The 13,874-nt window shown below is 42.5% G+C and overlaps 1 long non-coding RNA gene across 6 annotated transcripts in view; it reads left to right on the top strand.

Annotated features, from left to right (window-relative positions):
• Positions 1 to 13,874, top strand: part of LOC111751055 (uncharacterized) — a 35,472-nt gene extending 21,598 nt beyond the window's left edge. For 3 of the 6 annotated variants that reach the window (XR_010322109.1, XR_010322106.1, XR_002786130.2), the window contains 3 exons: positions 2,064 to 2,178; positions 2,399 to 4,687; positions 5,194 to 13,874. This is a non-coding gene — a long non-coding RNA (uncharacterized LOC111751055). Of the gene's footprint in view, positions 1 to 2,063; positions 2,213 to 2,398; positions 4,688 to 5,193 lie in introns of all 6 variants that reach the window. The other 3 variants (XR_010322108.1, XR_010322105.1, XR_010322107.1) reach the window with 3 other exon arrangements.

Below are 13,874 nucleotides of genomic sequence, written 5' to 3'. Positions count from 1 at the left end.
CATGATCTACATTCCCCATCCCACAGTTCACTCATTATTATACATTGATCTGATCTGTTAGTGTTATTGGCAACTTATATTTGTTTTATCAGTCTGACTATAATTATAGGGCCTTGCCACTCAAAGTGTGGTCCATGGATCAGCACATGGTAACCTTTTAAAAATGCAGAATCTTAGCCTCATCCCAGATTTACTCACTCAGAATCTGCATTTTATCAAAATCCCCTGGTGTTAAGAATTGAATTGTGTCCTGTAAAAAGAAATGTGAAAGTAACCCCTATGTCTGTGAATATGATGCTGTTTGGAAATAGGGTTTCTCTTTTGTTATGTTAATGTGGTCATACCAGAATAGCGTGGTTCTAAGCCTGATCACTTCTGAGCGGTGTCTTATAAATGGCGCAGAATACACGCAGAGACACACAGGGGGAGGACAGAGGCTGTGTGTAAACCTGTCTTCAAGCAAAGGAATGCCAAGTATTGCCAGCTGATGACAGAAACTTGGAGAGAGGCCCACAGAGAAATTAACACAGCCGAGGCCCTGATTTGGCCATTTAACCTCTAGAACTGTGAGAAAATAACTTCCTGTTCTTTAAAACTATCCACTTTTGGCATTTTGTTATGACCAAAAAACCCATTGCTATCGAGTTGATTCCGACTCATAGCGATCCTATAGGACAGAGTAGAACTGCCCCATAGAGTTTCCAAGGAGCGCCTGGTAGATTCAAACTGCTGACCTTTTGGTTAGCAGCCATAGCACTTAACCATTATGCCACCAGGGTTTCCTTTGTTATGGCAGCCCTAGTTAACTAAGACACCCCAGAGATTCCATTGCATTTTAAAGTTGAAAAGCACCAACATAAAGAATTCATCTACCTAGAGAGATGGGACCAAGTCTGCAGTTAGCGCTCCTCTTTGGGACATGTACTTTATCATTTTGGAACATCCTATTGCACCCTCTTTTCTTATAGTTTGAGGTTTCATCTTAACTGCTAAGATTTTCTCATACATGATTGCGTGGATTGAATTGTGTCCCTGCCAAAACATGTGTTCTAAATCCTACTATACCGTGGTTATAATCCCATTTGAGAATAGGGTTCTTTGCTATGTCAGTAAGGCGGTATTAGTGTAGGGTGTGTCTTAAATCAACCTCTTTTGAGATATAAAAGAGCACATTAAGCAAGCAAGCAGAAATGGGGGAAGCTAGATGCCACATGAGATTTCCAAGGAACCAGGAAACAGAAGCTGAAAAGAGACAAGGACCTTCCTCCAAAGTCAACAGAGAACAAAGACCTTCCCCTAGAACTGGTACCGTCAACTCAGATTTCTAGCCTTCTAAAAGGTGAGAAAATAAATTCCTGTTTTTTAAAACCATCCACTTGTGGTATTTCTGTTCTAGCAGCACAAGATAACTAAGACACTAACCAAGAGAAGAGGGCCTGAGACTGAATCCTGAGGAATACAACATCCAGAGAGGAGCTGGATGGGGTGGGGTTGCCCAGAAATGTAAAAAAAAACCAGAAGAGTTTTACTGTCATGGAAACCCGAAGAAATGACCTTTAAGGACATAGTATTTGCCAGTTTCTTTTAGCACACTGATAAGTATGTAGTGAGTACTCAGTAGTATTAGCCATTGTTCCTATTGTGATTACTATAAGTAGCAATTTAAAAATGAAGAACAATATTGTCTTGGACAAGCTGGAGAAGCTCAGGGAGATTTACCCTAGAGACTTCCCACAAGAGGCATTTTCCTGAACCCTTGAAGAAAGTATCTGTGGTCCCTCTATGTTGTTGAACACAGGGCTTATTTGCAGAATTAACTCAGACAGAAATTACTGTCAGAGGAAGCAGTCTGTTCACTGGAGTATTTACATTTTCTTGTAAGGGCAGGGTGAGGTGGCGTGAAGGGAAAGGATGATAAGAAGCCTAATTAAACTCATTTCTGGAGAATGGTACAACTTTTCCACTACTTTGTTTCTTGGACCTTGACCATAGCATTTCATGCATTTATTTTTTAACATAAGCAAATAGTTTGAATACTGACTTTGAAATTCTTTGCCCTACAGGTGTGAAATCTAGTCCTACAAACCAGTGAAGGAGTTAGCTCCTCGCAGACCCTCCTGGAATCGTCCGTTTTGGTTTTCAGGATTGTGCTCTTTTAGGCATAGATCTGCCTAAGAGGTGGGAAAAAAGTAAAGCACGAATGGTCTAGAAAGTATGTTGATTAGGACAAATTGACTCTAATAACCTATTCTTAGCTTAAATCTGTTAATGGATTGAATTATAGTAAGCACTTAGCTTACTCCCTTTCTGGATAAATGATGAATTGCTATAGATCTGTTTTTGCAGTGGTTACATTTCAAACATTTTTTTTTTTTCTTTTTTCATTTTCTCTTTACAGCTGGTTTTGAAAACAGCAAATTTCACACATGATGTATCTTCAGTTGCCTGTGCAGGGACCTGCAGGGAGTTTACAGAGACACCTGGTGGCTGGTTTGACTAAGTACCCTAGCTTTGCTAACCCTTTAACAAATTGAATTGTGTCTAAAATGGGGTTTGTTTTTGTGGTTGAGAATTCCATTCTTTCTTCTGATTCTTTTAGGAAGATTTCAGTTATATATTTAAGAAGTATACTTTTATTTATTTATTTATTTAGGTTATTTGTTTAACCTCCAGCCTTTCTTTCTTAAAGAAACCATCAGCCAGGTGAATTGACCAGCCTGATCAGCTGGGATAAATATAATCACCCATTGCAATCAAGTCAATTCTGACCCATAGCAACCCTACAGGACAGAGTAGAACTGCCCCATACGGTTTCCAAAAAGCACCTGGTGGATTTGAACTGCTGACATTTTGGTTAGCAGTCACAGCGCTTAACCACTCTACCACCAGGTTTTCCCCATATCCCTAAGCCAAAAAAAAGAAAAAACCAAACCCGTTGCTGTCCAGTTGATTCTGACTCATAGCAACCCTAAGTAGACCTTAAATTCAGAAACCAAAGGTGAGTGAGGAGTGAAGAAAAGGTAATGGTGGATTTTTCTCCCTGGAAATGTATGGTATAAAACACAGGCTGACAAACTGAAAGGCCGGATAGCAAACATCTTAGGCTTTGTGGGCCATATGGTCTCTGCTGCAGCTACTCAGCTCTGCCATTGTGGTGTAAAAGTTGCCTTGCTGTTGTTGTTAGGTGCTGCTGAGTGGATTCTGACTCGTAGCAACCCCATGTGACAAGGTAGGGTTTTCTTGGCTGTAATCTTTATGGAAGCTGACCACCAGGTCTTTTTTCTCCCATGGAGCTGTTGGGTGGGTTTTCACAGCCAACCTTTTGGTCAGCAGCTGAGTGCTTAACCTTTGCACCACCAGTGCTTCTTAAAGGTAGCCATGGGTAATACTAAAATAATGGGTATGACTATGTTCCAATAAAACTTTATTCATAAAAACATTGGCCCATGGGCTATAGTTTGCCAATGCTTGGCAAAGAGGACAGTTTATGAACTCAGGAGGTGGTACACATAGGTTTAAATCATAGCTCCTCTACTTACCAGCTATGTGACTTGGGCAAAGCATCTAGCCTCTCTAAACCTTGCTTTCTCCCCTGTGTAGTTGGAATAATAAAACCTACCTCATGAGGTTGTTGTGAAGATTAAAAGAGCCAGCAGAGACTAGGGTGAGTGAGGTACTCACCTCAGGGAAAAAATTAAGGAAACACCAAAAACTGAGTAGTGAAGACAGATAATATTTCAATGCAATATTTTAAAAAATAAAAGTTAATTCAAAAACTTCACGGTGAACAAAATATCAAAATTTCAAAGAAACACGGCATCATAATCTGAGTACTCTGGAGGAGCAAAACCAGTGAGACGTATATAGACATTTAGAGAGAAATTTACTTCAAGGAAATGGCTCATGCAATCACAGGGGCTGGCAAGTCCCAAATCTGTGGGCCAGGTGGCAAGCTGAAGGCTTCTGCTGGTTCATGTGGTTGCAGGGACTGGCGAACTCAAAATCTGCAGGTCAGGTGGCAGACTGAAGGCTTCTCATGTCCCCAAAACCAGAGATCAAGTGACAAGAAGAGTGCAGGATCAAAAGAGAGGAAGCTTTGCCAGAACATCCATTTTTATACTGGAGGCGGGCCCCACTCCCAAGGAAAATACCCTTTCAACTGATTGCTGCTCACATCAGAGCACGAAATGGAAAGTGATTGCATAGTGTCTGCAAAACCACTGAGAATCAAAGTCTAGCCAAGTTGACATATAACATTAACCATCACGTCACAGACAGGATAAGTATTAATGATTTTTTCTTTTATTTCAAGTTTCTATGTGGCTCAGAAAGGTACTGAAAAGAGCTAATGTACCCGAGGGCCTAGCCCCTAACCTGGCTTGTACATAGTCAGTAAATCTATGACCCCTATCCCCACCCCACCCCCACTATGATTTCCCTTGTCCTTTCTGTCATTCTCTTAGTCTCTTCTCATTTATATCAGGTATGAGGCCCTGGGAGGTGCAAACATTTAAGTGCTCTGCTACTAACCAAAAGGTTGGCAGTTTGAATCCAACCAGAAGTGCCTGGAAAGAAAGGCCTGGCAATCTGCTTCTGAAAGGTCACAGATATGAAAACCATATGGAGCACAGTTCTACCCTGAAACACATGAGTTCTCCATGAGTTGGAATTGACTGGACAGCAACAGGTTTGGGTCTCTTTTTTTTTTGATAAGGGACCTAGGTCAATGGCAATGATAGGAGAGAAGAAGAAATAGAAAAGAGAAAATTAAAAAGTGGCTCTGAGGGAAACAATGGGAATTAAATCTTTCAATTCTCCTGCTTTACTTTTTGGGACTCTTCTTCCCCAGGAGCACACTTTCCTTTCCCTTCTTCCCAAACATGCTGTTCAGAAACAAGGTCCTAAATCACTAATTCACACTGATCTGCTCTTTGCTAGTGGGCCCAAGACAATGAGACTCAGATGCTAGAGGCAGAAGAGAGGAGATAGAGGAAGGTGTTGTTCTAGTGAGCAACTTTTCTGCTTTAGCGTGCCCATTTCATTCCTCCTTACCAGGACCAGGCTAGGGGTGTGGGACAGGATGAATGAGGATCTGGGACTGAGGGGACATTTGCTTCTGGGGGGTGCACATCTGTGGGGAAGTTGGGAGCTAATATCTCCTGTTATAGACTGAATTGTATCCTCCCCAAATAGGTGTCGCATAAGGAAGATCGAAGAAGGATTGACACCTTTGAATTGTGGTGTTGGCGAAGAATATTGAACATACCATGGACTGCCAAGAGAACGAACAAATCTGTCTTGGAAGAAGTACAACCAGAATGCTCCTTGGAAGCAAGGATGGCAAGACTACGTCTCACGAACTTTGGACATGTTGTCAGGACAGATCAGTCCCTGCAGAACGACTTCATGCTTGATAAAGTACAGGGTGAGCGGAAAAGAGGAAGACCTTCAATGAGGTGGATTGACACAGTGGCTGCAATAGTGGGCTCAAGCATAGCAACGATTGTGAGGAAGGAGCAGGACCGGGCAGTGTTTTGTTCTGTTGTGCGTAGGGTCACTATGAGTTGGAACTGACTCGACAGCACCTAACAACAAATACGTGTTGGAATCCTAACCCCTATACTTGTGGATGTAATGTAATGTAGTGTAATGTAGTGTAGTGTAGTGTAATGTAATGTAGTGTAGTGTAGTGTAGTGTAGTGTAGTGTAGTGTAGTGTAGTGTAGTGTAATGTAATGTAATATAATCACTTTCCATAATGCAATCTAATGTAATGTAATCAATCAGCTAGTTGAGGTCATGTCAGTGTAGGGTAGATCCTACACCTAATCCCTTCTGAGTTAAAAAATAGCAGATTAGACACAGAGGCATGCACACATGGGGGATGAGGAAGACAGATGACTGAGACAGATGCATCTGTAAGCCTAGGAATGCCAAGGATTGCTGTCAACTATTAGAGGCTGAAATAGATGAAGAAGAACCTCCCCCTAGAGCCACACCCTGAATTCAGATTTCTAGCCTCCTGAATTCTGAGAAAATAAACTCCTGTTCTTGAAAGCTATCCACTTGTATTTCTGTTACAGCAGCACTAGGAAGCTAAGATAACTCCCAAAATAGCCTGGAAAAGGTATCAGTTCGGTGCGCATGGTGCTGCCGCTGCAGTTCTCAATTCCTCTTCATGAGGATAAGCAACCTTAAACTAGCCTTAAACTAGCATGCAGCTGTTAACAAGAGGGCCCCCTCCTGCCTGCTCTTGGGCTTGCATTTCATTTCACTCTTGCTTTGTCATCATAGGGAAGGGGGTTGCAAATAGCAGGAAAATATTGTGCAACTGGAGTCATATAAGCTGCCATGAAAAGAGGAAGTAAAGCCAGTGGGGTGAAAAAAAACAGGAGTGACAAAGGAACAGAAACTGAACAGCAAAGGAAAATCGCAGAAAAGCCACAACAAGCAAGTAGCCCAACAAGGAGGCAAGGAGGGCCCCAAGGATGGGGGCCTCTCAGTTCATGGTGAAGAAAGACCTTGGAAATAAGAGGAAGCCAGGAGATACTCACCCTGTGCAACTGCGTAAAGTGTTGTGGCTTTCAAATATATTCCCTTAGGGGGTTTCAAGGCGAATAGCTTGCACCCTCTGACAAAGCACTGACATCAGAGCCGGTTACAGTCCCCAGATCATTCGCCTGGGCATATTGGATACCCTGTGTCATGTATCAGCTGTTCTCCTGACCCAGAAAACTGCATGTCCCTTGTCTCCTGCTAATGTGTCTTTATGAGCTTGGCTCTTTATTCTGTTGGGAATTTACAGGGTTTCTTTTACCAAAGGAATCATAGTAATATTTACTGAGTACCTGCTATATGCCAAGTATGTGTGAGGCACTTTGTTTTCTCTTTAATCCTCACGATAACCCTTTTAGGTAAGTATTATAGTTCTCATTTTTACAAATAAGAAAACAAATTCAGAGGAATTATGTGACTTGCTCAAGTTCACTTAGCTAGTAAGTGTTGGCCTCAGGATTTGAGCCTGAGTATGGATGAGGATAACTCCTGTGTCCTTATGTTCTTTCTATTGCAGCAGGTCAGCAAAGACATGGGGCAGATGCCTCCACACCTTCCTCTTGCATCCATGGTGAATGCTGCTAGTTGATTTTGGTGGTTGTTCTCCTTGAGCTAGGACTGTATATAAGTCACACACATAGATGTGTATATATATCTAGTGCTGCTATAACAGAAATACCACAAGTGGATGGCTTTAACAAAGAGAAATGTATTTCTTCACAGTAAAATAGGCTAAAAGTCCAATTCAGGATGTCAGCTCCAGGGGAAGGCTTTCTCTCTCTGTTGACCTTCTCATCAGTCTTCCCCCAGACTAGGAGCTTCCTGGCACAGGTACCCTGATTCAAAAGGATGCACTCTGCTCCCAACACTGCTTTCTTGGTGGTATGATGTCCCCCGTCTCTGGTTGCTTCTTTCTTTTATATCTCAAGAGTTTGCCTCAAGATGAAATCCAATCTTGTAGATTGAGTCCTGCCTCACTAACACAACTGCCACCCATCCTCCTTTATTAACATGATAGAGGCAGGATTTACAACATATAGGAAAATCACACAATACTGAGAATCATGGCCCAGCCAAACTTACACCCACGTATTTGGGGGGACATAATTCAATCCATGACAATCTGTATATAAACCCAACCCATTGCCATTCGGTTGATTCCGACTCATAGCAACCGTATTGGACAGAGTAAGACTGCCCCACAGGATTTCCAAGGAGCCTCTGGAGGATTTGAGCTGCCAACCTTTTGGTTAGCAGCTGAGCTCTTAATGACTACACCACCAGGGCTCCATATATATGCATATAGAGAAGTATGAGTTTGTGGTCCGTATGCTCCAGGAATTTTGCTTTGACATAGGTTAACCCATAATACAGCAGTAGACTAACAACTGAGGCCCAGAAATAATACCCTTGTAGGAAATATAGCCATCACTCTTTGTCTGAGAGCTAGCCTTTCCCCTGTTCTTTCACCTAACTTTGTAATTCCATAGATTCCTTTCCTCATTTTAGATGTCACTCATTTATTCAATCAGTAGGTATCCTCTGCATGTCTGGAAGCACAGCACAACAAGACAAAGTCCCGGCTCTTATGGAACTTAATTTCTGGCAGTACGTAAACACATACACGTCAGCTGGTCATAGTGCTATGAAAAAAGTAAAGCAAGGACAATGAATACAGAAGATGTGGTATTACTGTTATGGATTGAATTGTGTCCCCCCAAAAGAATTCCTAGACCTTGTACCTGTGAATGTGACCTTGTTTTGGAAGTAGAGTTCTTCTTTGATGACACTATTAGTTAAGGATGTCTTGCTAGTGTAGGGCTGGTCTTAATTCCTTGTTGTTATTGTTGTGTGCCTGTCCAGTAGATTCCAACTTGTAGCAACCCCACATGACAGAGTAGAACTGCCCTATAGGATTTTCTAGGCTGTAATCTTTACAAGAGCAGATCGCCAGTTCTTTCTCCCGTGGAGCTGCTGGGTAGGTTCGAACCACTAACATTTTGCTTAGCAGTAGAGCACTTAACTGTTGCACCACCGGGGCTCCTTTCAATCCCTTCTTAGTAGTGGTGTCTTATAAGAGGGAAGAACAGGAGAGAGAATCACACAGGGAAAGACAGGCACCATGAGCAGGTGCATCTAAAAGCCAAGGAATGCCAAGTGATTCTTGAGTCTACCGGAAGCCGGAAGAGACAAGGCAGGATCTTCCCCAAGAGTGAACATTGAGTGCACGACCCTGCCAATGCTCTGAATTCAGATTTCTAGCCTCCAGAGCTGAGAGACAATAAATTCCTTCTAATTAAACCCACCCACTTTGTGGTAGTTTTGTTACGGCAGCCTTCAAAAAAAAAAAAAACAAAAAAAAACCCATTGCCATCGAGTTGATTCAGACTCATAGCGACCCTATAGGACAGAGTAGAACTGCCCCACAGGGTTTCCAAGGAGTGCCTGGTGGATTCGAACTGCCAACCTTTTGGTTAGCAGCCATAGTGCTTAACTACTTTACTGCCAGGGTTTCCATGGCAGCCTTAGGGAACTAAAACAGTTTTTTACGTAGGGTTGTCAGGGAAGGGCCTTCCAATAAGGTGGCATTTGGGCTGAAACAAGAAGGAAGGGAGAGAGAGAGAAATCCAGAAGGATATGGGGCAAGGGTGTCCCAGGCTGAGGAAACAGAGAGGGCAAAAGCCCAGAGCAGGAGTGGCATAGTGAGTTTGTGGAATCGCAGAGGCAAGTAAGTGTGATTGAGTGGAGCTAGCAAGAGGGAGAGAGTTAGCAATGAAAAGTCAGGGGGAGAAATGTAGAAGCCTGGAGTCACTGGTAAGGATTTTACTCTGAGTGAGATGAGAATTCACTGGACGACTGAGCGGAGCGGTGACTTGATTCAATCTGTGTTTTAAAACTATGGTCTGAACCTTGAAAACATTATGCTGAGTGAAGATAAGTCATTCACAAAAGGACAAATATTGTATGATACCACTTATCTGAAATATCTAGAACAGGAAAATGTATAGAAACCAAGGTTTATTAGTGTTTACTAGAGGAAAGAGGGAGGGGAGAAGGTGAGAGTATTGCTTAGCGGGCACCGAGTTTCTGTTAAGTGTGCTGGAATAATTTGGAAATGGATAGTGGTGATGGCTGTACAACACAATAAGTGTATTCAATGTCACTGAATTGCATGTGTAAAAAATGTTGAATTGGCAAATGTTTTGTTTTATATATATATGTATTTATCACAGTTAATAAGATACACACACACACAAATACAAACTACCGCTTGGCTAGTATATGGGGAACAGAGTGTAGGGGTCAATGTTTGTTGTTAGGAGACAAGAACAGGGGTGCAGATGAGAGTCTGCAAAGGTTTGAATCAGATTGACAAAGGGATGGTGAAGGAGCAAAAAGTGGCTGGATTCCAGATAAGTTTTGAAGGTAGAGTAATCAGGATTCATTGACAGATGGGATGTGAGGTATGAGGAAGAGAGGAGTCAAGGATGACGCACAGGAATTTGACCTGTTTTAAGTCATGGTTAGAAAAATTCAAGAGTTGGATGCTTCCTTCATGATGCTCAGAAGCACAAGAGAAGCTGTATTGCTGGGTTTTACTAGGCAGAGTTTTCCAGTCCTGCACACTTCTGACATTGCTAGAGTACCGTGGGGAAACAGGGAGACACAGTGATGTACAGTTCCAAAAAGAGGAATTGGCCTCCAACCAGATGCCAGCACCACACTGAGATATGTAGCCCATGGTTCCCATTTTCCCAGGAGATCTTCCCTTGTTCCCAAATCCTTCTGGTTCTGATTTAATCTGTAGTTCTTCAAACCAAATTAACGTGAGTACAACCGAAGAATTGGGGTCCCAATCGTAGAAACAAAACAATGCTCTGGGCCTCGAGTCCTCCTAGTGAAATTACTATAGCCCTGCCCTATAAACTCCATCTGTCGCATTTATGGGAACCTCTGTGGGACTCAGTGTACTTCTGAAACACTTCCCTGTTATTCATTGCTGTCACCCCCTGGCCTGGCTGAAGCCACAGTTTCTATCATGACTGGATATGTTACCCATATTGGGGACTCTAATCCTTGTCCATGTCTCTAACATCACTATTTGGAAGTGAGAAGGCCTACGGACTTCCAGTCATCAAACAGGCTGCCATGCACTCTCCAGTTCCCATGCGCCTCTGGCTCGTCATTGGAAAGGTTCCTTCTGTACATTACAGTGCCCTCTCTAGGAATTTGGCACGAGGCCCCTGGGAGCCTGCTCTGAAAGACAGTTTGAATTTAACCGGTTGAGCTATACTCAGTGTCAGCCCTGGCCCCACCAGGCATCTGCCCAAATGAAGCTTGTGCAATGTGACTCTGTTCCCTTCAGGCCATGCTCCTTCTTCATCGTTAACTCTGCTAATCTATTTCTTAGTTTGGGCTTGGTTAAATTTGCTGGAGTCTGGTTAAGTTTGTTTGAGCCTGGTTAAGCGGGTTTACGGAGTTGATGGCCTAGATTAGGGGTCAGCAAACTATGGCTCACTGACTATTTTTGTAAATAAAGCTTTATTGGAACACAGCTGAACTCCTTTACGTATGTATTGCTTAGTTGCTTTCATGCTGCAGTGGCAGAGATGAGTGGTTGCTACAGAGACCATATGGCCTGCAAAGCTGGAAGTATTTACTATCCGACTTTTCATAGAAAGAGTTTGTCAATGCCTGTAATAGATTTAGCTAAGCCAATTCTCACAACTTAAAAAGACTACTACAGAAGTAAATAAATAATTCCAACAGGCTTCTTCATAGAAATGGGAAAGCCAATCCTTAAATTTACAAATTTACTTATTGCTGTTAAGTAAGTAAATAGATAAATAAATCTATTGTGAACTGATTGTAATATCAACACTGCAATTAGAAGGGATAATAAGAAAATGGCAGTACTGATATTTTCCTATCCATAGTACAAGTTGCTTGTCAGATAAAAGTCATGCTCTAATCAGATCTGTGAAAAAGCTGGGAGAGAGAATGAGACCACACTAGATAGATAGATACATAGATAGATTAAGGGATGAATAGATACCAAACCAAACCAAACCCATTGCTGTTGAGTTGATTCCAACTCATAGGAAAGAGTAAAGCTGCTTCATAGGGCTTCCAAGGCTGTAAAATCTTCATGGAAACAGACTGCCACATTTTTCTCTCACAGAGCGGCTGGTAAATTTGAACTGCCAACTTTTCAGTTAGCAGTTGAGCACTTTAACCACTGTGCCACCAGGGCTTCTTAGATAGATAGATATAGACAGATAGACAGATGACAGATAGGTAGATAGATAGACAGACAATCAGACCTAAATAAAGAGTACAATTGTGGTTACAGGTCACATGCTCAATTTTTTTTTTTTTTTTAACTGATGGGCTACATGTTTCCCCCTTAATTTGCACTTCTTATGGTTAAACACTGTTCTTAGAATTTCACATACATTAACTCATTTAATCCTCAAAACAACCCTAAGAGGTAGGCACTGTTATAAATTATCCCATTTTATAGATGAAGAAACTGAGACACAGAGAGTTTACTTAATTAGCCCAAAGTCACACAGCTAGAAAATGGCAGGCCAGGGATTGGAGTCCAAGCAGTTTGACTCCAGAGTCTATGCTCTTAAACTCTATGCTATATTAGCTTTCTTGATTAAGAAAACAAAGACAGAAAAAAAAATTTTTCCAAGAGCACTGGCTTAGTGGGTTGTCTTGTTGGCACAACTAGGCACTCCAGCCAACACCCTTTATCCCAAAATCTGGTTCGTATGACTACCCCAGATGCTAGAGGTGCATGGTGAAAAGATTTTGGAGGCCATTCCATTAGAGAAAAGGAGCCCTGGGTAAGCACCGGGCTGCTAACTGAAAGGTTGATGGTTTGAACCCACCAGCAGCTCTGCTGAAAAAACCTAGCAATCTGCTCCCGTAAAGATTACAGCCTAGGAATCCCTATAGGGCAGTTCTACTCTGTCCTAAACGGTCACTATGAGTTGGAACCCACCTGAGGGCACACAACAATAACCATTAAAAGAACTTTGAATTTTTGGTTTCAAGACATAAACCCACGATGAAGCCATCAAGTTTAGAAAGCAGCAATGAAATAGGTCCTCAGGCCTGGAGACATATCTGGTTATCTCCTGAGATTTCAACGAGTTGTGAAGCATTGGTTAGCAAGTGTCACAGCCCTGCCCTGCCAAGAATTCGGGCTCCTGAGGAAGGCTGAGTCTCTGGCTTGGTTTCTGTTGGGGAACTAACATCCTTTCCTGCCTACACCCCCTCACCCCCCATGTGGTACAGGCTGAAATCGAAGAGCATTTCTAAGCCTCTGCCTTCCCCACTGCTGTTCTGGTTGTGCAGAGCACTCCACGGAGAGTCAGAGGGGAATGGCTAGCCTGGATAGCCACGTCTCCTTGAGAAAACTGAGTAACTTGGTGAGCTTCCATTTTTTTCTCTATAAATTGAGTGAGCTCAGCGAGATTGTCTCCAAGAGCTCTTAATTGGTTAAAAATGTTCTGATTCTGTTTAACGAGATGTGGAAAATATTCATGTTGTATTTATTGATGAAAAAATCCTTTGCAAAACATTATGTTTGACTTTTGCTATTTTTATTTTAAAATGCATGTAGCAGGATGAAGGTACCTGTGCTTCTTACCTCCTATGTCCTTCCCACAGAAACCCTGGTGGCATAGTGGTTATGAGCTACAGCTGCTAATCAAAAGATGGACAGCTGGAATCGCCCAGGTGCTCCTTGGAAACTCTAAGGGGCAATTCTGCTCTGTCCTATAGAGTCACTATGAGTTGGAATTGACTCCGCCGCAATGAGTTTTTGTTTTTGTTTTTGGTCCTTCCCACACCCCATGCTGCTGGCAAATACAGTGAAACCTGTGAAAGCCGGAACCTGTGCAAGACAGAAACCTGTCCGAGAAAGAAAACTCAAATATTTTCCACTTAAATAGTGATAGAAAACTGGTGACTGCACCCTGTCAAAGGTGGAAAACTTTTGAGATCTGATAAAACGAGGGAGTCCTGTCGAGTTCTGGATCTCACCGTTTTCACTGTAATTCAGTAAGATAGTTTTTCAGGCAGGAGCTCTACTGCAGGGAATGAGAGGCTAGGCTGGGAAGACTCAACCCCAGTGGGCAAAGGGTTCTCAGCAGCTTCAACCAAGAAGAGTTGAGGGAACTCTGAGGGGAGGACTTCTTGTTACCGTGTGCAGTCAAGTTGATTCTGACTCATAGCAACTCTATATGACAGAACAGAACTGCCCCATAGGGTTTCCAGGAGACCCTGGTGGCCTAGTGGTTAAGT

Source organism: Loxodonta africana, chromosome 5 (genome assembly GCF_030014295.1).
Source record: "Loxodonta africana isolate mLoxAfr1 chromosome 5, mLoxAfr1.hap2, whole genome shotgun sequence".
Classification (NCBI taxonomy): Eukaryota; Metazoa; Chordata; class Mammalia; order Proboscidea; family Elephantidae; genus Loxodonta; species Loxodonta africana.
Note: the sequence above shows the minus strand (reverse complement) of the source record. Positions and strands in the feature narration are given on the sequence as shown.